Source organism: Phyllobates terribilis, unplaced genomic scaffold (genome assembly GCF_046119375.1).
Source record: "Phyllobates terribilis strain yellow unplaced genomic scaffold, ASM4611937v1 Scaffold_3__8_contigs__length_932513732, whole genome shotgun sequence".
In the NCBI taxonomy this organism is placed as follows: domain Eukaryota; kingdom Metazoa; phylum Chordata; class Amphibia; order Anura; family Dendrobatidae; genus Phyllobates; species Phyllobates terribilis.
This window is the reverse complement of record NW_027362763.1, coordinates 13478374-13501137: the sequence shown is the minus strand read 5'-3', so window position 1 is coordinate 13501137 and position 22764 is coordinate 13478374.

The window sequence follows — 22764 nt, the reverse complement described above, 5'->3', positions numbered from 1 at the left end:
ATACATGTTTTGCAGAGAATTTGCCATGATATATATAGCAGTATAAACTACGTAAGATGTCCGGAACACAAAAACATTCCGATGCGATAAAACCTCATCATTCAGAGATTCATTCCCCATGCATTTGGGGCGTAAGTCACTTGTAGGGTTGGAGTAAGTGCACACAATGAGTATTTCCCAGATTTTCTTCAGTAGGTCGTCATCTGGGTATTTTATGGGGTTTACACTGTAGAAATAATCCCTGAACCCCGGAATCTCTCCTTGATGACCAGCCAGCGACAAACTTCCATTAAATATTGTTCTTATGCCGAGACATTGTAATTCTGCCACCGAGGAGAAGAAGGAAGATGTAATCCACATTTTAGGACTCAGCTTTTGAACGGCAAACATATGAGCAAACATGTCCGCAAAGCTTATGTTTAAGAATGCCACGGTCACATTCGCTGAGCTTTTATTGATTGTCTCAGCTATTTCTGTAATGGATTTGGCTGAGTCGAATGGATTCTCCTTAAATATAATGAAGAAGGCCACACAACCACTGGATCGTAAAATTTCCATTTTAAATGTCTCTCCAGCGATTCGTCCTGTGTCATCATCAGATATCAGAATTCCAACCCATTTCCAACCAAAATATTTTACCAATTGTACAATGGCATCAATTTCAGATAACTCATTGGCTGCCGCCTGATAGAATGATGAGAACTGATCACTTGCTCTAAATAAAGAGGTCATTCTGCCGTAACTTATCTGTCAGGGTGAGAGAACAATACTTTACAGCTGAACCACACAGACGAACCATTACATGGCAGGACACATGAAATCTGGAATGAATTCAACATATTTGGTGCTCCATTTTTTTTTCTGAAGAGGAGCTGCCACCCTCCATGGTGGATCGGAGCTAAAGCCAACCTTTATCGGACTCTATCCATAATGATGACTGTAAGGTGGCTATGCTGGGGAAAGTAATTCAAGTTTGTCAGACACCTGAGGCTCCTGTTGGGCTCCATACTCTAGATGGCTTTTAGTATTACTGTTAAAGATTTACAGCTGAAAGCAGAAGTTTCCATACACTATATAAAAATACCATTATGAATGTTTTTCTCAATATCTGACATGAAATCAGAATAAACCTTTCCCGTTTTAGGTCAATTAGGATTACCATCATTTTTAATATTTGCCAAATGCCAGAATAATGAGAGAGAGAGAATGTTTTAAGGCATTTTTATTACTTACTGCAAAGTCAAAAGTTTACATACACTATAATTACTATGCCTTTAAACAATTCTGGACTGCCCATATGATGATGTAATGTGTTTGGAAGCTTCTGATAGTTTTTTTGGCAACATCTGAGTTAATTAGGGACAGGCCTTTAGATGTATTTTAATGCACACCTGAAACACACTGCTTCTTTGTGTAGCATCGTGGGAAAGTCTAAAGAAATCAGCCAAGATATCAGGAAGAGAATTGTGGACTTGCACAAGTCTGGTTCATTCTTGGGTACAATTTCAAGATACCTGAAGGTGCCTTGTTCATCTATTCAAACATTTATACAGTACAAACAAATGGGAATGTCCAGCCGTCATACTGCTCAGGAAGGAGACTGGTTCTGTGTCTAAGAGATGAACGTGCTTTGGTCCAACATGTGCAGATCAACCCAAGTACAAAAGCAAAAGACCTTGTGAAGATGATGGTGGAAGCTGGTAAGATTGTGTCAATATCCAAAGTGAAATGAGTACTGTATCAACATGAGATGAAAAGCCGCTCTGCCAAGAAGAAGCCATTACTCCAAAAGAAACAAAAAATACAGATTAATGTTTGCAAATGCACACAGGAACAGAGACCTTAATTTTTGGAGACATGTCCTGTGTCTGATGAAACTAAAATTGAACTTCTTGGGCATAATGACCATCGTTGCATTTGGAGAAAAAAGGGAGAAGCTTGGAAGCCTAAAAACACCATCCCAACAGTGAAACACGGGGGTGGCAGCATCATGTTGTGAGGTTGCTTTGCTGCAGAAGGGACTGGTGCACTTCACAAAATAGATGGCATCATGAGAAAAGAAGATTATGTGGCAATACTGAAGTAACATCTCAAGACATTAGCCAGGAAGTTAAAGCTTGGGCAGAAATGGGTCTTCCAAATGGACAATGGCCCAAAGCATACTACCAAAATGGTAACTAACTGGCTTAGGGATAACAAAGTCAATGTTTTCAACCATCACAAAGCCCTGATCTCAACCCTACTGGAAATTTATGGGCAAAGCTGAAAAGGCAGGTGCGAGCAAGGCGACCTACAAACCTGGATCAGTTATACCAGTTTTGTCAGCAGGAATGGGTGCAAATTCCAAGCAACTATTGTGAGAAACTTGTGGAAGGAGATCCCAAATGTTTGACCCAAGTCATTCAGTCTAAGGGCAATGGTACCAAATACTAATGAAATGTATGGAAACTTTTGACTTTGCAGTAAGTAATAAAAATGCCTTAAATCCTTCTCTCTCTCATTATTCTGACATTTGGCAAACATTAAAAATGATGGTATAATCCTAATTGTCCTAAAACGGGAAAGGTTTATTCTGATTTCATGTCAGATATTGAGAAAAACATGCATATGTGTCTTTTTGTATAGTGTATGGAAACTTCTGGTTTCAACTGTAGATACTTGTCCTGCTCTCATGATTTATGACAACAGACTATAAATCCACCAGTGAGGCCAACGCTAATGGGCAGAGTCATCTCTATCGTAGTGTCAGCTCTCATGGGCTGGGTCCTCTCTCCTATATAGTCAGCTCTTATGGGCAGATACCTCTGTCCTGTACAGTGTCAGTTCTTATGGGCAGGGTTCTTTCTCTCCTGTAGAGTGTCAGATCTTATGGGCAGGGTCCTTTCTCCCGAGTTGTCAGATCTTATTTACAGGGTCCTCTCTCCTGTAGAGTGTCAGCTCTTATGGGCAGGGACTTCTCTTCTGTAGAGTGTAAGCTCTTATGAGCAGGGACTCTCTCCTGTAGAGTGTCAGTTCTTAAGGGCAAGGTCATCTCTCCTGTAGAGTGACAGCTTTTATGTGCAGGGACCTCTCTTCTGTAGAGTGTCAGTTTTTATGGGCAGAGACCTCTCTCCTGTAGAGTGTAAGCGCTTATGGTCAGTGAGATCCTCTTTCTCTCGTAGAGTGTAAGCTCTTATGGTCAGCGGAGTCCTCTCACTCTCTCTCCTGTAGAGTGTAAGCTCTTATGGGCAGGGTTCTCTCTCCTGTACAGCGTCAGCTCTTATGTGCAGGGACCCATGTCCTGTAGAGTGTCAGCTCTTATGTGCAGGGACTAGTGATAAGTGAATATGTTTGAAATCCGATCTCCAAAGTTAAATTCGACATGAATATGGCACATTCGGATTCGTGATCGAAAAGGCGAGCATTTTTACTTATGTGGTGCCCCTGCGGGTTCAGTCGCCACAGAGGCACTGCATCTCACCCAGAGGTGTGGTACCCCACTCTCGGGTAAGGAGGGAGTACTACCCGGGACCCACACACCCGCATCCAACACACTCCACTTCAATAGGGAAGGGCGAGATTGCTCCTAAGGGAGAGCACAGTCCCTGGTCCCTGGCTGGAGGGTGGAACCATGTAGTGGGTGTGGGTGGAGGAAGCGGATCAGGGGAACCATCTAGAAGGAGTCAGTTCAGTCAGAGGGAGAGTTCTCAGAGCAGGAGCTCGGGAGGAGCTCTGATCAGGAGGGGTGGAGAAAGGAGCAGGGCCCAGTGAGAGAGGCCCAGGAGAGAGAGTGAGAGAGTACGGGAGCAGAGGGAAGGCTCCAGAGACGGAGGTGATCCCAGGGGCACGGCGAGTGCAGGAAGCCACCCGTGCGCCCGAATCTACATGGACATGGATGGATCAGGAAGCAGAGAGGGGACCGGCCCCTAAACTAGTGGAGAACAACCAGGCTCAGCTAGATAACCGGAGGCTGCTGCATTTTCAAGGTGCTGCAGCCAACAGCCACAATTACATCGGCGAAAAGGTGGCCGCATAGGGTCCAGGGGACTGCACGTTGCCCGACAAGACCTGGGGCTACTGGCTTGGGACACTGATTGTGAGGCGCAGGGCAGGAGGGCGAGAGCCAGCGCAGGGAAGATGACTGGGAGAGGCACATAGAACGGGGTCCCATTTAAGTACTCCTGAGAGACTTGAGAGTTGCTGAACCCCTTCCCTGGTGAACATAGGACGACGCAGGAGGTTACACACTGGCCTTGGTAACCTGGAATCTTGAACAACGGTGAGTAAAACCTGAAGACTGCACCCCACTGTGTCCTGGAAAAATTGCTTTGCCATCACCAGCCCTGCACTACACAGCACCAGCAACATCTACCTCATAACATCATCTTACACTGCCCTGGAGCTTAGCTCTGCCTGTGGAGAGCTGAACCAACTCTGCTACGTCACCATCAGCTCCAGTGGAGCTGCACCATAGCAGCGGCCTTATATAGCCGCATACCACAGGTGGCGTCATGAACATTATCTCTTAAAACTTTATTCCCTTTTACTTTTTCCCTTTAATTAACCGCCCTGGGTCACGGACCGGATCACTGCCACCGTGGCATCCCCAGCACCGACCGGCCCGGCTACCGAGTACCCCACGGCCCAGGGCCACTAAAATTCAGGAAAATTGGTAACGTTCGGCGAATAAGTGCGGGAAAATGATTGCGGGACAACTACAGTGTTTTTAACAGTTTGGTTAGCATAGTGTTATATGCATGATGAGCGGGGGGACGTGGATGATGAGTGGACAGGCTGGAGAGAGCTCAGAAGAGGTCAGAGGTATGGCGCGCTCGTAATCATTTTTTTTTTCTTCCTGTAACTTTAAGTGAGCAAAGCACGGCTAGCCAATCAGAGCACAGGAAGCATCCACACTGTCCAGACACAAGGGATTCTGCCATTGACTGCTGAAATCACATGTCCTCTCTATATAAAGAGCGGCCATGTTCCCTCAGCGCCATTTTATGCATGTCACACGTGATAGACGCTACTGCTGAGTGTGCTCCTGTTTAGTGAGAGATATTAGCTAGATAGATGGGCGATTGTTTTGAAGTCAGATAGTTAGAAATAAGTAAGAAAATAATTTTGGTGAGTCCCAAAAATAATTAAAATCCTCAAATTATTACAAAATAATTTAAAAATTATAAATAAAAAATGAGGCTGCTTTTTTTGTTTATTTCCTTGTAGTGTAGATAAGTCCTCTGCTGTCTGCCTATGAAATCGACATTGCAGCACATTTTTTTTCTTGTGCAATTACCCAGATTCAGACAAAAACAGCAGGGCCCATGACATAGAACTGTGTTGTGTGACGCGCCCCCTAGGCCGTGGGGTACTCGGTGCCGGTCCGGTCGTCGTTTGGGAAGATGTCACAGTGGCGGTGACCCGGTCCATGACCCAGGGCGGTCATTCAACAGGGGAATATTCACAGGGGATTTATGCACAATGTTCATGACGCCACCTGTGGTATGCGGCTATGTGGAGCCGCCGCTGCGGAGCAGGTCCTCTTGGCAACTTGCTGTCGGCCACACCTTGATGCGGCCCCCCCAGCTTGAAAGACACATCCACATACATGGTCACTGTTGCTCGGGGCGGGCCTCGCTTTTGGCGCCATTCTGGACCCGGCCCATGATGGGAGGCGGTTTCTTGTTGTCGTTTGGCTCGCACATAATGGCACCCGTTCTTCTGGGGCGGGCGCCACATTCAGTATAAAACACAGTCTTCAGGCGCACAATACCCGGTGATAACGGGTGGGCTCATATCCTGTTTGTGACGCAAAGATGACGTGCCCGTGACCCAGTCCGTGACCCAGGGCGGTCATTCAACAGGGAAATATTTAAAGGGGATTTATGTACAAAGTTCGTGACGCCACCTGTGGTATGTGGAGCCGCCGCTGCGGAGCAGGTCCTCTGGAGCTGATGTCAGTGCAGCAAAGCTGGTGTGGCTCTCCACAGGTAGAGCATAGCTCCAGGGCAGTGTAGATGGGATAGGTTGTGTTGGGCGTTGTAGTGCAGGGTTTGATGGCGCAGCAATAATCACAGAGACAATGGGGTGCAGTCCTCAGGGTCTTTACTCACGGTTGTTGCAGTCCAAGTTACAGGTACCGGCATAACTTCCCTCGTCGTGCTGCGCTTACTCAGGGAGGGATTCGGGCAACCCTCAGATATCTCCGGAGTACTTAGCGGGACCCCCTTCTGTGTCCTTTCTCTGGCCGTCTCCCTGCACCTGATACCAAGTGTCCCAATCCGGTACCTGCGGGCCTTGTCGGGCGACGTCTGTTCCGTCCCCTGGGTCCTCTATAGCTACCTTCTTGGTGAGACTGATATGAACTGTTGGTTGCAGGACTTGAAATACTGCAGCCTCCGGTTTCTAGTTGAGACATAGAGTGCTCTGCTAGTTGAGGGACTTGTCCCTTTTGTGTGGCCTGACCCCTCCACCTCCTGGTAGATTCGGGCATATGAGTGGCCTCCAGCACTGCCCGTACCCCTGGGGTCCCTTCCTCATTCCTGGAGCCCTTCCTGCTCCCTCTCCTCTTCCTTCAGTCCTGGGCTTCTCCTCAGGCCCTCTGCCTGAGCAGAGCTCCTGCAGAACCCTGCTCCACTAACTGTAGATTGTTCTCACTAACTGTTCTGACTGGACTGAGCTGAACTAACAAGATGGCTTCTCTATTTATACCTTCCTCTCATCTGCTCCCCTAACTACGTCCTCCACACGCACCCACTACATAGCTCCTCCCAACAGCTAGGGACCCGGGACTGTGCTCTCCCTTAGGAGCAATCTCGCCCTACCCCCCACTGCGGGTATGTGTTGAATGCAGGTGTTAGGGTCCCGAGCTGTACTCCTTCCTTACCTGAGAGTGAGATACCACTTCTCTGGGTAAGATGCAGTACCTCTGTGGCGACCGAACCCTCAGGGGCGCCACATTGTGCACTGCTTGTATTGTGCTCTATGCACCAGTATCCCGTCAATCTACTTTTTTCACTTGCTAATGTGATACAGCAATCAAGCAAGCCCTACTAGCCCACCTATTCGTTTAGTGCGCTTGAAATTCAGCTGTATGCAGAATCTGCAGAGCTGCTGAGTGCAGGGCTCAAAACTTTTTTTTTTTCATTTGCTAATGTGATATCTCAATCTATAGTAGCTCATTTTGTCATTTTTGTGGGTGAAATTCAGCTGTATGCACAGTAAAAAAAATATTTTTTCTGTTGCTAGCCAGATTACCAAAAATATATTTTTTTGTGATAAACATGATGCACTCTGCTAAAAGCCACCTACTACTTTAGTGGCATTGAACTTCAGCTGTTTTCAGAGTAAAAAAATAGATTTTTTTTTCAGTTGCTAGCCAGACTACAAATAAATATTTTTTTCTGTCGCAAACGTGTTACACTCTGATATAAGCCAGCTAATCCTTTAGAGGTGGTGAAATTCAGCTTTATGCAGAGTAAAAAAATCTATTTTTTGCTGTGACTAACGTGATACAGCAGGCTAGATCTGAGTTTGAAATATTTTGGAGCATATATTCTTTGTTATACAGGCCTCATCCACAGTAAAAAAAATATTTTCTTCAATTCCTAACCTTATACAGCAGGGGACATCTCAGTTTGAAATTGTTCGTAGCATACCTCCTATGTCATACAGGCCTCATCCACACTAAAAAAATACTTTGTTCGGTTAGTAACATTATACAGCAAGCCATACCTTACTTTGTCATTTAGTGACGCTGAAATTCAGGTGTGTGCAGAGCTGTTGCAGAAGAAAAAATGTAACTTTGTTTTGCTAATAGCATGCTCCTACCACAGTATCTGAGCAACATGATTGGGAAAAAGAGAGGTCATGGTGGAAGAGGGAATAGGCTTGGCGTTCAAGTTATACGTGGGGTAGGTGGTAATGTTAGTGAAAGCACTAGCAAACAAACACCGTCGTGTACTTTACGAAGACAACTAACAACTTCTGTTACTGGATGGGCTACTCCACTCCATTTCTTCGGCAGCCGCACAGCGATACACCTTGTTGATAAGGGCCAGAAGGAGCAGGTACTCAAGTGAATGGCAAGCGCTGCATCAAGTGGCCTCTCCTCTTCTTCCTCCATTTCAACATCACACACAGTACAGTCCACAGAGGTGACACCCCAATTATCCTTGCTTCTCCCCCCAACTGCCCAACTGACTGTAGCGAAGCACAGATGGGCGAGTCTGTAGAACTGTTCACCTATTCTATACCATGGGCATCAGAAGTGTACTCCAAACATTCACAGAGTCAGGAAAGCATCTGCACCGATGCCCAAAATTTTTTTAGGTTGGATTCGGGGCAGGACGAAGTAGGGTCCGAGCAGGTGTAAGGGTCCTAGGGTGGCTGTGATGGCAAAGGAATGCTGTATTCCCTCACCCTGGTTCCGAAACAAATTCAAGTGTCCCGATCCTTCTTTGTGGGGTGTACAATGCATGCAACGTTTTGGTTGCAGGTCTCTGCTGACTCTGTTCCTTCCATCACAGGATCCGCCTCAGGCACATTAAGGGACTTCCACTCCATTTTATAAAAAATAACTTTACTGGCCACTTTCAATTCAATACAGCAGAACATACAGGAGTGAGTAGTTACGTTTCCAGGATTACAGTTACTTGTACAGCACATGTTGTAGATGACGGTCCGTGGGTCTTAAGCTGTCCCTTCCTTGAGTGGCCGCCTTGGCCCTTGAGATGCTTAAGACACTTGCAGCTTTATGAGTCCCGCTCAGTCTTCTCTGACTATTACCCCTCAGCCTGGGGAAATTATTGAGGAAGGCTTCACTGCTACCTCTTGTGGACCTGACATCCCGGACACTACGGGATAGTCTGTGTCAGATTTACTGGACATGAACTCGGCTCATCTGGATGCCGTCACAGCCAGACACTGAGGAGCGCAAGCATGCCTGTGCTTCTCAGTGTCTGCGGCATGGCAAGCTGGATGGCAGCTTTCGGCTGCGATCCAGCCTGTCATGTGAATGTAGCAGAGCTGGAGCCGTCCTGGGAACCATGGAAAGGTAAGGATGATGTTGGTTTATTATTTTACTTTTATTGCAGGAGATCGTTGGCTTCAGCTGGAATGGGCGTGATGGTAAGTATGGTTTAATTTAGAACATTAAAGTATTTTGTGTTTTTTTAAATTAAAGGACTTTATTCTTGGTGTTTGTGTTTTTTGTAACTTTGACTATGGGGTTAGTAATGGGGGTGTCTTATAGACGCCTCTCCATTACTAACCTGGACTTGATGTCAGCTGGCATTATAAGCTGACATCAACCCCAGCCCTATTACCCCACTGCCACCGCTACAGGGCAGTGGGAAGAGTGAGGCTAAGTGCCAGAATTAGAGCATCCTATGGATGCGCCATTTCTGGGGCGGCTGACGGCTGGTGTTTCTAGCCTGGGAGGGAACCAATATTCATGGCACCCTTCCTGGGCTATTAATATCAGCCCCCAGCTGTCTGCCTAGCCTTTGCTAGCTTTTAAAATAGGGGGGACCCCACGTCATTTTTTGGGGGGGTCCCCCATTTTAATAGCTGGTAAAGGCTAGGTATTCAGCTGGGGGCTGATATTAGTAGCCTGGGAAGCTCCGTGGGTATTACCCCCTTCCCAGGCTTCAAACATCTGCCCCAGCCGTCTGCTTAACCTCCGCTAGAGACTAAAATTACCGGGAACCCTACGCCAATTTTTTTTTAATAAATCCTTTATTTTAACACTAATTGACAAGTACAGTAATCAACACTATCACTGTACTTATTATATATGTGACTGACATGTTTCTATCTATGTAATCTATGTGTGATGCTCTATTCTTTCTGTTCTAAATTGTCGGGTACCGGTGTATGCCGCTGCTGAATTGCCGGCCGGCTTTTTTAAAGAGAGTGTCTTCTGAGCAGTTTGTCATCTTTTGGACACCTTTGAAGGTGTTTTCTATGTGTTTTTATTTGCCTGCCATTGGTTTTAACCAATGTTCGACAGTGTTCTAAGGTGTTCGTCGAACAGTTCCACGAGCATCCCAGTGTTCGACGGACTGAACCGATCCCGAACACTACGGGGGTGGCTCAACACTAGTGATGAGGCAAACTTTTTTGTGAATGGTGAAAATAACAAACAAAACCACCGCTATTGGTCTGACACTAACCCACAGTGGATAGATCCCTCCAAGACTGTTGGGACACAAAAATTGATGGTATGGTGTGGTATATGGGGTACAAAAATAGTGGGGCCATTCTTCATCAATGGAAACCTCAATGCCACTGGATATCTGAAATTGCTACATGATGATGTGTTGCCCTCTTTATGTACTAAAGATGGCACATTCCCTGAGTTTTTCCAACAAGATGGTCACCACCACATTATGGGGGTCAGGTCCGAACATTCCTACATGAACAGTTTCCTGGAAAGTGGATTGATCGTCGTGGGCCAGTTGAATGGCCAGCAAGGTCTCCCGATCTGACCCCCTTAGACTTTTATCCTTGGGGTCATCTGAAGGCTATTGTCTATACTGTGAAGATACGAAATGTGAGACATCTGAAACACCGGATACTGGAAGCCTGTGCTAGCATTTCTTCTGCGGTGTTGCTATCAGTGTGTCAAGAGTGGGAGAAGAGGGTTGCATTGACAATCCAACACAATGGGCAGCACTTTGAACACATTTTATAAGTGGTCATAAACTTGTAAATAACTCATGAAAGAATACAGTTACGTTAAAACCAAGCACACCATTGTTTTTCTTATTGAATTCTCAATAAGTATGATGTGTCACATGACCCTCTTACCATTGAAAAAAATAAAGTTGGATCCAAAATGTCCGACTTCAAAATGGCCACCATGGTCACCACTCATCTGGAAAAGTTTTCCCCCTCCCATATACTAATGTGCCACAAACAGGAAGTTGATATCACCAAGCATTCCCATTTTATTTAGATGTATCCATATAAATGGCCCACCCTGTAGTTCCCTTAAGAGGAAAGAGGATTCGGAACCGTGGGTTGAGAATAGGATTCTTACTAACTGGACTGCACTACTGAGCTGGGTTGTGGTGAACTTGGGCGCAGAAATATCTAAACCTGGACGAGGTAGAGATCGTGTGTAAAGATGATCCATGTGGTAAAGGAAACATTTGTGAAGTTATGCACTGCTATCTATTGTACATAATTCCTAACAAGTTGATGTTCAGTAAAAAACTGTTTATATTTGGTTGGGGGTCTTGCTCATTGAACTTTATACCATCCGTTCCTGGCCAGCCGAAGTCACTGGCATCATGCAGCCTGCAAGTGCGTAGCGCCCCCATAGACAAAATCAACACACCCAGCCAGGATCCCCACCTTCATGTAACATGCCGGGGCGTAAGAGATGAGTACCTGGCCACGGGCGTGCCACGTTACACCACCAGCAGCAGCAGAAAAACAATATAGATGCCACGATGGACAAGGAGTAGATGCCTGTGTTGAACCAAAACTCCAAGGGATGCGGGCTCAGGTTATCTCCCGGAGAAATTGAACAATGGAGGTCAAGGCCAGACTGGGCCTGAAATCTAGCCATTGCACTTGAAGCACACAGGCCCATACTGCTTTCCAACACCCACTTTCAAAGATTTGAGTATTTATTGCAAATATGACCCTGCCTGACATTGGAGAAAATCAAGATATACTAATACCACTATATAAGGGTAAACAATCCTACCAATCTATGAAGACATAATACCATCACATAGTTATGGAATGATGCCACCATATTGATCATTACCATCATGACTGTACGAAGACTAATATTATCATCAATACTGCAATATGAGACAAATAATACCGCCAGACCATAACAACACATTGCCTTCTCACCAAGCTGCTTGCCTATTGTCCTGTAGCCCATCCCAGCCTTGTGCAGGCCTACAATTTTGTCCCTGGTGTCCTTAGACAGCTCTTTGGTCTTGGCCATGGTGGAGAGGTTGGAGTGTGATTGAGTGTGTGGACAGGTGCCTTTTATACTGTATCCTTGTAGACTGTGAGCCCTCGCGGACAGGGTAATCTCTCCTCCTGTACCAGTCGCTGACTCGTTTTGTTAAGATTATGTAAATGTTTTTGCTATGTATATCTCTATCACATGTAAAGCGCCATGGAATAAATGGCGCTATAATAATAAATAATAATAATACAGGTAATGAGTTCAAATAGGTGCAGTTAATACAGGTAATGAGTGCAGAGTAGGAGGGCTTGTTAAAAAAAAACTAACAGGTCTGAGAGACAGAATTCTTGCTGGTTGGTCGGTGATTTCATGTAATAAAATGCAATTTAATTATTTAAAAATCATACAATGTGATTTTCTGTTTTTTATTTTTAGATTCTGCCTCGCACAGTTGAAGTGTACCTACGATCATTTCTCCATTGTTTGTAGGTGGGAAAACTTGCAAAATCGCCAGTGTATCAAATACTTATTTTCCCCACTGTATGTGCATAGTGTGCAGGTAATTGTACAAATATATGTCTATGAAGTGATGGACTCTCTCTCTGATCGTAGATGTTCACTTTCCCTTTTCTTTTTCATTCGGCCCACACCACCATAACCACTTCTTCCATTCATGACTTGTCTCTGCAGAATGTAACACACAGATATCTTTGACTCATTGCTTCTTCAGCACTCTCCTCATATTCCCCTATTACTACACAAACCCCATAATGTCTTAGACCAGGGCTGCTCAAAAGTGTGGCTGATCCAGTCTGGCCCACAGACCAACACAGCCAAAGTGCTGAAAACAGGGGCCCACAAGCCGCACCATACACTCACGCGCCACCACTTTCCATTTGAGCAGATGAAATAAAATAAATAATTATGAACTAAATTGTAAAACACTGGGTAAAACAGTCACTGAGTAAGACTTGGGTGTATGGGTGGACGGCAAAACTTCACTTTAGTAACCAGCGTCAGGCAGCTGCTGTCAAGGCAAAGAAAATTATGGGATGCATTAAAAGAGGCATAGACACTCATGGCAACAACATCGTTTTGCCACCATACAATTCACCATTGCTACCCCACTTAGAATACTCTGTACAATTTTGGTCTCCGGTGTATAAGAAGGACATAACTGAACTAGAGTGAGTGCAGAGAAGAACAACCAAGGTTATTAAGGGAATGGGTGGACTGCAATACCAAGACAGGTTATTACACTTGGGGCTTTTCAGTTTGGAAAGACGAAGGCTTATGGGCGATCCTACTACAATGTACAAATATATGAGGGGACAATACAGAGATCTGTATAATGAGCTTTTTATACTTAGGCCTGCGATGGGGACAAAAGGGAATCCTCTACGTCTAGAGGAAAGAAGGTTTAATCATTACCACAGACGGGGATTCTTTACTGTAAGAGCAGTGAGACTATGGAACTCTCTGCCAGATGATGTTGTAATGGTTGATTCACTACTAAAATTCAAGAAGAGTCTGGAAGCTTTTCTTGAGAAATATAACATTAAATAAGAAAAAATTCAGCTCACCCCTGAGATGCTGTTCCAGTCCGGGAGGATCACGGCGTCCCCGCTACTGCACGGCGCTGGAGGTAATTGAGGAAATTGGAGTTGGAACCAGATCAACACACCGGAGTAATTAAAAATTTGCAAAATCTTTATTGGAAATCCTTTAAGAATGAAATTGATAATAAATTGGGCATCTCAGACAACAAAGCAATAAAGAGGGGTGGTGGGTGGGTGACGCCCTCCCTGAGCAGGTGGGGGAAACTCGGAGCCGGGCCTTGCAGATGTCGTGGGGATGCAGTCGCGGCCTTGACCCGTTCCGTGCCCAGGGCTGTCACATGAAAAATGGGCTCTTTGGATGAGTGGTTGTTCGACTACGCCACCTGTGGTTTCTGGTGAAGGCCACCAGCGCTGCATCAGTCCTCTGAGGCTGATGTTCTGGCAGCTTGGTTGGTACTACTCCCCACAGGCGGAGTAGGCCTCAGGGCAGGGTTAAGGTGGACTGTGTGGAGGGATGGTGGGTGCAGTGCCGCGCGGGAATAACCAAGCGGAGGCGGTAAATGAAGTCATCCAGGTTTTTACTCACTTTAGATGAACTTTCAGCCGCAAAGCTTCTCTCTGCTACACACGGCGAGTTGCGGCCACCAGGAAGGGGGCTCAGCACTTCCCAGGTAGATCAGGAGCACCTGTCAGGACCCCGTTGGTGTGTTCCTCTCCTTCTCCTTCTCCTCCCGCTTGTGTTCCCCCCTTGGGCTTTTCCAACAGTGACGTGAAGTACACAGTCAGATATCGGGGGCCGGTCACCCCTCTTGCAGCAGAAATCCCTCTGGCTAGGCCAGAGTGAAGAATACAGGTGGCGACTCCACTCCGTCCGTATCCCCCTGGGATCCTTTTGCCTGGGGAGCCTATCTCCTCTGCTACCCTCCAAGGCCTTCTTAGGACGGAACCCTGACCGGGCAGAGACACTGGTTAACTCTGACCCGCTCCTCGTCTCAAGGCCTGAGAACGAGGACCGTGAATCTTCAGCCAGCTACAGACTCTTGCTGGACCCTGACAGAAGACCACAATCAAAAGACCTTGAACTAAAGATGGCCATTTATTATATATGTTGCTATAAGTGCTTCCTGTAAGTGTGTCCTCCACCCTCACCCACTACTAGGTTCCCCCTATCTTTGGTTCCCCCCATCTCCTCTATCCCGGAACTGTGCAGCACCCTGGTGCATTTAATCCCCCTGCAGGACAGGAGTGGTGTAGTGTTGAGTGTGAAGTGGGGTCCTGGGTGATGCTCCATCCTTACCTGGAAGAGGAGATACCACACCTCTATCTGAGGTGCAGTACCCCTGTGGCGACTGAACCCCCAGGGGCGCCACATTCCCCCCTGGTGAAACACAGCACGTCCGCGGACTGCAATAGAGTAAAGGACTGGTACAGACATTCACAATTTTAAATGCTTTTGTAAACAGTAAAAACAATCTTCCCTTTATGGGAGGTTTGGACACTTTTAACGTTGCAAAATATATATAGTATAAATATATAAAACATTAAAGAGACATTATGCATGTAGAAAATATTGTAAAAAGTATGGTAGAAAGTGCTAGTTCAGCAGCATGAGGGACCTGCCCTAAACCCTCAACGTAGGCCCTGGGGTGGCTGCAGGGCATGGAGATCCCGAGTTGGACCTCCAGTAGAGCCACACCAGACAGGTTTTGCTTCTGAGGTCAGAGGTAGAAGTAGAAGTGGTTTTGCATAAAACCAATAGGGAGCACCTAAATAGGTGCAAACTATTTACAATGTTAGTCTGTCTCATGCTCAGCGTCCGCAGGGACAAATGTCTATTTGAAATGATCCGGGTGAAAAACAAAAGAGAACATGGAAACAAAAGTTCAGACAACAAGGAGGTGCATCCTCCAGGGCTGCTTAACAGTGGTATCCCCACCGGGGAAATGGCTCATTCTTTCCAATGGAGCCTGACCGGTCCTCTGTAGGTAGGTGCGTGGGGGCATCCTCCTTGAATACCCTGTGTACATCCAGGGCATACCACTCATGCTCCCCGTGGTGGCGTGTATAAGACACGAGATCACCCGGGTAGAGATTCCTGCCAGGGTGGCCCTGCTCCAGCCGTGGTTCGACGTCCCGCCGGTTGACAAAGATGTCCCGGCTGAACTGTGGGCTACGAATGAAGCCCCATCCTGCCTCCTGGTGGAAGCGCATGATAAGGCCTTCTTCCCGGGGGCTTGGACGGGTGGCCTCCGCCTGACAGGCCTGTGACTTGGCAGCCTTTGTGCGCACCTCCAGGCGCTCGCAGCAGATCCTCCTACCTCACCGCTCTTTGTCGAGCTGGAGGAGCTCCTTACGGCAGAACTCCTCCCGCCTCCGTGCTTCGGACTGGGTCTCCTGGGGGAAGCCCATCAGGTCGCCCCCCTGGTTGTCCCAGTCAAACTCTTCTGCCGCCGGGCAGGTGACCGGAGGTGCGGGGAGCGGCAGTAGCGGGGGTAGCTGCGGGCCCTCTATTGGTGCGGACTAGTCCGGGTTGGGGCAGGTGTACACCCAGATGAGTGCAGGGTTCTCCGGATTGGGCGTCGGGAGGCATAGCAGGCCTCTGGGAGTGGCGGTGGCCTGTGCCTTGGCCTCCGGAGCCAAGAGGTGCTCCCAAACGATGGCGCCCAGGGAGAGGGGTGACGGCAGGAGATCTAGGAGGGCTTCGGTGCGTCCCGCGCCCGAGATAGGGGTTTCGTCCTTACCCGCTCTTGGGCTGCACAGGGCCTCCTGGGTTTCCTCCGCATGGGCTGGGGCCTCAATGGTCAGGCGCGACGAGCTCTGGCAGCGGGCCTTGATCTTTCACAGCACCTCTTCCCTCCATCCAGCGGCGGCCAGTCGTTGGGCCTCTTCGACCCTCCGGGTCAGATCCTGCGTTTCACCGCGGAGGAACTCGGCCTCCTCCGCAGTCAGGTGAATTCCCTCCATAGTGAGGGAGGTGGCAGCTGGTAGACCAGCTACGGAGGGCTTCTCCTTGGCTGCGTCCATCTCTGCTGCAAGGTGCAATCTTCTTCTCCTCCTCTTTTTGGGGCGGCTCCAGGGCGGCTGGCTGACGGGCACTCCTTGGGACGTCCCATCTGCCTTGACAGACACTACTATGCGGACAGTCTCTGCTGGAGGGGGCGATCGGCACTTTTGGTGCCATTTGGGAGCTAGGCTCACGATGGGAGGTCTTAGGTTGCTGTTGTTTTTGCACATAATGGTGTCCGTTCTTCTTGGGCGGGCGCCACATTGATTGTGTAACGACAGTCTTTTGTGAAAGGCGCACAATACCCTGCGGCAATGGGGATTATCTTCTTCCGTTGCTGCGGGCACGCAATCCTGCCAACAACGCCAGTTTTGTGACGCCCTCCCTGAGCAGGTGGGGGAAACTCGGAGCCGGACCTTGCAGATGTCGTGGGGATGCAGTCGCGGCCTTGACCCGTTCCGTGCCCAGGGCTGTCACATGAAAAATGGGCGCTTTGGATGAGTGGTTGTTCGACTACACCACCTGTGGTTTCTGGTGAAGGCCACCAGCGCTGCAACAGTCCTCTGAGGCTGATGTTCTGGCAGCTTGGTTGGTACTACTCCCCACAGGCGGAGTAGGCCTCAGGGCAGGGTTAAGGTGGACTGTGTGGAGGGATGGTGGGTGCAGTGCCGCGCGGGAATAACCAAGCAGAGGCGGTAAATGAAGTCATCCAGGTTTTTACTCACTTTAGATGAACTTTCAGCCGCAAAGCTTCTCTCTGCTGCACACGGCGAGCTGCGGCCACCAGGAAGGGGGCTCAGCACTTCCCAGGTAGATCAGGAGCACCTGTCAGGACCCCGTTGGTGTGTTCCTCTCCTTCTCCTTCTCCTCCCGCTTGTGTTCCCCCCTGGGATCCACTAAGCCGCCGGGCTTTTCCAACAGTGACGTGAAGTACACAGTCAGATATCGGGGGCCGGTCACCCCTCTTGCAGCAGGAATCCCTCTGGCTAGGCCAGAGTGAAGAATACAGGTGGCGACTCCACTCCATCCGTATCCCCCTGGGATCCTTTTGCCTGTGGAGCCCATCTCCTCTGTTCCCCTCCAAGGCCTTCTTAGAATGGGACCCTGACCGGGCAGAGACACTGGTTAACTCTGACCCGCTCCTCGTCTCAAGGCCTGAGAACGAGGACCGTGAATCTTCAGCCAGCTAGAGACTCTTTCTGGACCCTGATAGAAGACCACAATCAAAAGACCTTGAACTAAAGATGGCCATTTATTATATATGTTGCTATAAGTGCTTCCTGTAAGTCTGTCCTCCACCCTCTCCCACTACTAGGTTCCCCCTATCTTTGGTTCCCCCAATCTCCTCTATCCTGGAACGGGGCAGCACCCTGGTGCATTTAAGCCCCCTGCAGGACAGGAGTGGTGTAGTGTTGAGTGTGAAGTGGGGTCCTGGGTGATGCTCCATCCTTACCTGGAAGAGGAGATACCACACCTCTATCTGAGGTGCAGTACCCCTGTGGCGACTGAACCCTCAGGGGCACCACATGTGTAACAGGAATCAATCCATACACGTTTCGAGCTACATGGCTCTTGAACACTGTGTTTAAGAGCCATGTAGCTCGAAACGCATATGGATTGATTCCTGCTACACCGCTCTTTGTTGTCTGAGATGCCCAATTTTTTTTATCAATTTCATTTTTAAAGGATTTCCAATAAAGATTTTGCAAATTTTTAATTACTCCGGTGTGTTGAGCTGGTTCCAACTCCAATTTCCAGAAATATAACATTACATGATATGGGCACTAGATTCTGTGATTGATCCAGGGAGCTAGTCTGATTGTCTTATGGAATCGGAAAGGAATTTTTCCCCTAATATGGAGCTATTAATCTCTGCCCCATGGGGTTTTTTGCCTTCCTCTGGATCAACATTTTAGACTATAGGTTGAACTTGATGGTCATAAGTCTATCTTCAACTTTAAAACTATGAAACTATGTGAGGGTTCATACTGTATATAGGAGGTCATGTGAGGTTCACACTGCATATAGAGGGGCTATGGGGGGCTAATACTGTTTATGGGGCAAATACTGTATATAGGAAATATGTGAGGGCTCATACTATATATAGAAGGCTATGTTAGGGCTCATATTATATACAGAGAGGCTATGTGGGGGCTCACTGTATATAGAGGGGCTATTTGGGGGCTCATACTGTATGTAAGGGGCTGTGTAGGGGCTCATACTGTATATTGGGGGCTGTTTGCGGGCTATAGGGGGATGTCAGCATACTTAATTCTACTTAATATTAAGTGATAATATTATTATAAAATAATAATTGTAATTATTTTTGATAATATTAACGATGAGCAGAATTAAATTCAGCCTATTGGTTCGACCCTCCATAACAGTCACGGTCTCTCTTGTTTCCACTCTGGAAAATTAATTGCCCACCCCTGTCGTAGTAATAATGCCCCCTCTGTGCCCTGCATAGAAAGAGCCCCCTCTGTGCCACTACAGAGTAATAATTCCCCCATAACAGATCCCCTCTAGGCCTCCCCATAGTGATAATAAAAGAGCCCCATGGGACAACCTGTAATAACAATGTCACCCTCCTTGGCCTCTTTATGAGACATTAGTGCCCCCCTAGGTATCTTATCTTGTAATAATATTAGTACCCTGCAATGACTGCAAAAAAATAGAAATAAACTCATATTTTCCTCACGACACTCCCCTGCCGAGTGGTGATGTGCTCCTCCTCACTACAGTCTCTGATGTTATCTCATTGCCTGACGTCCATTACGTGGTACCGATCCCTTACAGTCCCTGCCCGGGGGCCGGCAGCAATCTGTGGCTTGCCTTAGTTAAGTGGCAGAGCAGGGAGCTGATGGCTCTCTGCTTCACCACAATTGTTAACAGTTAATAGTGCTGCGGATCGATGCAGCCCACTGCCAGACCGGCCAAGCCAGAATTTGCCAGAATTACCAGATGCCCAGTCCAGCCGTGAAGGAGACTAGCTGAGCCTTGCCAGAAGTCAGGACAGCTATCCTTCCTCCCCACAATGCTGCTTGAAGCACAAGGCCTCCAGCTGCAGCCTCTTGTCAGCCATACCTGCTGGGATCAGCTCCAGAGAAAACAGCTGGAGAGGGGAAGCTCAAGGTATGTAGGGGGCTTATATTAATATGGGGTCTACCACTAGATACATGGTGGGAGGGGGTTAACGAGAGGCTTTAAAACAGGGCCCAGACACTTTGTATTACTGACAGCAGGTGAAATGAAGCAGTAAGAGGGGATCCCGGCATTCTGACGCTAAGGCTTGAAGGGGAATAAAGCCTGTAATAACACAGCGGGGCAGGGGGTGGGAAGTGTTTATTAGGAGCTTAGACCCGGCTGCTGCATTCAGTGACACTTTCCCTAAACCGTGTGGGGTCATCTAGTATTTTTATCATTAATATTATTATTACTATTATAAAGAGGCACGAGGGAGCATTATTACTTTTAATTTAATAAAAAAGAACAGGTAGTCACTATTATTATCATTATTATAAGGAGGCCCATAAGGGGCACTATTATTATAAGGAGGTCCGAGCCACAGTATTAAAGATCAACCCTCATAAGCCGTCTACATAAAGATGCAGGTCATAGAAAGTTGAATAGAGTGATGCCTTGATAGCCACGATTTGATGAATGTCTAAATCCAGAGAAATTTACTTTTTTCTTAATATGTAAATGAGCTGTTAAGATCTATGGGCCGGACATAGATCTCCCTGAGAATCTGCCTCCAGAGATTATTTTTAATGAAAGGAGTCATTTCCAGTGTGAGACATGTAATGACTGACCGTCTACACTCCTGATCTACATGTACCACACTGGTAACTACCTGTTCCATTGAAAATAAGCTCTGGATGCAGATTCTCAGGGAGATCTATGTCCGGCCCATAGATCTTAACAGCTCATTTACATATAAAGCAAAATGTGGATTTCTATGGAATAAGACATCAGATGGCAGATATCAAGGTATCGGTTTCTTCAACTTTCTATGACCTAAATGCCCATATAGCTGGCTTAGGAGGGTTGATGCTACTGTCAGATTCCCTTTAATATTATAAGGAGAACCAGATGGGCGCTATTATTATTATAAGGAGGGTCAAGAGGTTACTATTAATATTATAAAGAGACCTATTTTGCCAACTTTAAAAACTGGAATTATTGGGAGTAGTAAATTTTGATTTTCTCCATTGGTAGGCAGGGTCATATTTGTAATAAAGACCCCCATCTTTGGAAGTGATTGTGGCAGAGCAACATGGGCCAGCGAGCTTCATATGCCAGGGTTGGATGCAGCCCCAATCCCACAGGCCCTGTTCACACAGAAAGATATTTCTGTTAGCACTGGAATCTGAATTTCTTATTGATACAAAACGCTAGAATTTTTATTGTGTATAATAGATATAAATAATTTATCTTACATAAAAAGACTCTAACTGATCAGAAGAGTAAAGCACCCATAGCGCTTTCCTCCTTGCCTGCATCTGGTACTGATGCTGAGCCTATATTGTTCCCTACTTAAGGGTTGCAAGGCAACTTCCTTATAAGGTAAGATGCCCCTTTAAGATTAGAACACAAGATTCCATTATGACATCACAATTAACCATCACTACTTCTACAAGTGTTTACACTCCTGTTGTCACTTTGACATTCCGGTGTCATTGTTGTTGGTGTGATAAGCTATATAGCTAGTCATATACTGACCGCGCTTGGATTACTTGAAATGTCTGGAATTCCTCCAGACAGACTTCAGGTGTTAGCACTACTCCAGGGGATTCTTACCACCTATGACCCTGACTTTGTGCTACCACTACCCGACGGCATCCTCAGCTTCACTTACCGGCTGGTTATGGAGCTTGTGAGAGACTGCTTGACCAAATACCACCAAGGTTGTATAAGCTCAGAATATCTTGAGCATTTACAGCAGAACATCTGGACATTAGTACAGCAGGTAAGTAGCAGACAATCTGCACAAATTATATATAATAATAATGGAAAATAATAATGGAATACAAGTTTAAGTTTAACCTGTGCCAAATACCCAGATAAGAATAGCCTGGAGTCAAAACAGGGCAATCAGGCTACATGACAAAGGAGAGGGTGGGATCTAAAGGGTTAGTTGAATTAGTGGTGGGAAGGTCCTGGATGCTGGGGGAGGAGGGAATAGGATTGATTAACCCTTTATGGACCACAAAATTTTTCATTTTTCCGCTCTCATTTTTTCCTCACTTTCTTTCAAGAACCATAACTTTGTTATTTCTCCATTAGCATAGACATGTGAGGGCTTGTTTTTTTTGGGATGAGTTGCAGCTTTCAATGGCCCCATCCTATTTACCATACATTGTATTGAAACAAGGGGAAAAAAAATTCCCATTGAGATGAAATGGTTCTTTGTGTCACTATATTCAGAGACCCATAACATTGTAATTTTTCTCTTGATAGGACTAAGTAAAGCCTTTTTTTGCGAAGTGAACTCAGTTTTTTATTGATACCAAACACCTATCTTAACAGATCAGACTTTAACAAACGTGGCAATACCATATATGTTCATGAATTTTATTGATTATTTTCATTTCTTGCTAATTTTCATCTTTATAGGCTGAAGGAAAATCCCAAAGTGGAGAATTGGCCTTTTTTAAACAACTGGCCCAAAATGTCCTGTATGTACTGGAGTATCCGGCCTACTCACTGGAGCGCCTGGTAAGGATCCATCATCTTCTACATCTCATGTCCTTGTTGTCTGATCTTCTCCAGATTACCAGTCATATAGCAGAAGGTCAGATTTATGATGGTAGAGGCCTTCCCCTCTCCGCTCCAGGCAGACACAGGATATTCTATGGCGGCCTGTCTCTGCGGCTCCATCCTCGGTGGTGATAGTCTGTACTCAGCGGTGCGGAGCTTGTATTTCTACCTCTGTCTCACTCCATCATCACAATCTTCCTCCTTGTAAATGCTGCAGTTCTGATAGAAGTTATTAGAGAACAGTTGTAGATACAAGTCCCTTAAATATTAATGTAAATTTGCTTGATGGAGCGGCCGTGAATTGTCCGTCCAATACTGAACTTATCAAGTAAATCCAGGTTTAATCCTTTCCGCTTTATATATATGGTAATCTAGTGTTTGAGAAATGTTATATTAATTGTATATCTTATATCCATCAGGAAACATCAAAAGGCGACTCCGCAGAGGGGCAAAACCTAAATGTTGCTGACCCTGATAACAGTCAGCCAGGGCCAAAATCCGATCTGATAGAAGGTAAAACG